Source organism: Solea solea, chromosome 8 (assembly GCF_958295425.1).
Source record: "Solea solea chromosome 8, fSolSol10.1, whole genome shotgun sequence".
Classification (NCBI taxonomy): domain Eukaryota; kingdom Metazoa; phylum Chordata; class Actinopteri; order Pleuronectiformes; family Soleidae; genus Solea; species Solea solea.
In genome coordinates this window covers 5901478-5903828 of record NC_081141.1, presented here as the reverse complement: position 1 = coordinate 5903828, position 2351 = coordinate 5901478, and positions in this window count along the sequence as shown.

Genomic DNA, 2351 nt, shown 5'->3' with positions numbered 1-2351 from the left:
TTCACATAATTTCACTGTATCTATTGAGATGAGCCTAAGCACATGCACTAGAGAATAGAGAATATTCCCCTCCAGCATATACTGTAATTGGGTCATTTGTGAGTTAACAGAGCTCTGCCAAGGTCTTAATGACTTTAAAACATTTACTTACTCCACTCAAAGGGGTGTTAGATAAATATTCAATAAAACTAATAATAATAATAATAATAATAAAGTCTTTTTTTAACTCCTGTTCTGATTTTTGCTTGGAAACATTTTACATTTAGAAAAGAAAAAAATAGCTGCCTGAGTGAGTGTAGATCTAATTAATTTCAGTGAATATAGAAAATTCAGCCCAATTAGCAGGAGTGTCTGTGGCTCGAGCCAACGTTACCATGGCTGTACGCAGACCTTGATAATGAGCATTCAGTTTTCTGACGTGCATTTGGCACACGAGGAAATTACAGTAGTTCTAGATTCTCCAAGGTGCCCACAGAGAATACTTAAATAAGATTAAAAAAATGTATAAGTAATCATGTAAAAACACTTGAAGATAATCTACCTCATGATGTTCCTCTCGGGATGTGATCATGTTGTGCCAGACCTGAAGTAGAGTACTCTGCCGTCGCTGCTGTGCCTGAAGTACAGTATTACAGGATCATTGGATAAGATTTAGGGGATTTATCGCGAGGAACAATGCATGTCATCCTCATAATCCTGTTTTTTATCAAGTGTACAGTATGTTCTACCACAAGATTCTTATAAAACCTGCACAAACATTTCATCGAGTGCAATGGGGTTTGGCTGAACTTAAGTCAGTTTCACTAATTATTGCAGTTTACTCTTGCTCCTGTTAAACTGAGAAACCGTCACAAATCTGAAATCAAACACGTGTGTTATGTTGTCATTGAAAGATTTTTTTTTTCTGAGGAAAAATATTATTTTCAAACTGCGTACTTATTTCCCTTATTTTCTGGATGTGTTCCAATAAATTAATGATTGAGAAATGATACTGGTGCAGTGGTAAAACAACACATCTACTGTAATGGTGGCCTAAGACAGTAGGGTTTTTTAATTTATAAATGAGAATCCCGACTGACTGAAACTAAAAAGAAATTACTTAGAAGAAAGCAGTACTAATGCTCCTCCTTTTCCAACATGATTGAAAAATCCCCACAATCCAAGTGTACAAAAGATAGATTTTCCCTCATTCTTCATTGTGGGAGTTTCTTTTTTATCTTCCCAATAAAAGAACTGCTTCTGAAGCTCCTCATTAGAATGTCAGGCTTTTTTTGTTTATAGTATCTGGGTCACAAGGTAACGTTCAACTTCTACGCCTACATAAATACTGTAACTCTGCCAACACAGCCATTTAAGGTCCGCTGTGTAAAAGCAGGTATCACAGCACAAACATTCAGTTGATTGTGATAGTTGTACAGATGTTATTTTACAGTTGAAAGTTAGACTCCACAACAGATGGTTATATTTTTCGTATTTAACCAGCAAAAATAGTTCCAAGGCCAGACTGACTTGACTTTTGCTAGCAGCACAAGTAATGAGCATATCCTGTACACTACACAGGTGATGTGCACTACTTTGACTTTGTTGGGAGCTCATTCCACAATTTAGGAGCTGAAACAGAGGCCGTTTCTCAATATCCATACTTGTGCGTACTTGAGCGTACTTGCGTACTCCCGTACTTGTGAAAACGTCATCAGCCTCAGTCCAAGTGCTGTTCCAATTCTCAAGTAAGCGAACAGCGAGGACGGTTCTCAAACCCGGAAATGTTCTCGCTCCGCCCATTTTTACCAAGTATGCATCGGAGGTGACTTAAGCGTACTTGCGATGGCCATGTATCCCAGAATACATTTCGGCGGAGCATAGCAGCAGATAATAGAAATATAAATCTGAAATAAATATTTTTCTGTGTCCCGGAACAAAGTTTTAACATCATTTGAGGCGAGAAATTAGTCATTTAGAATTCAAACATGTGGTTTGTGTATGAAGATATGACGTATTTATAGTTTGGCAGCGACGTTTGTCGGAGGTGATCAGCTCCGCCTCTGGGGGCGCTCGGCGCTCACTGTGCCCGGCACAGAGCAGCGTTACCTCGGCCTGTCCTGATGAAATGATCCGCTGGCTCAAACGTCGCTGTCATTAGATGCTCGGTGTGATCCATATATTTGTTGTTGACGGGTTATTTTGTTTTTAATGGAAACGTTTTGACCTGACAGTTTGAAGGTTTGTATATTGTTAATGTTTTATTTATTTTAACTTTGAATTTTAGATTTATATTAAAGTCGAGATTTATATTTAAATATAATATGTAAATATTAGATATGTATAGTATAGTATGTAGAGTAGTATATATT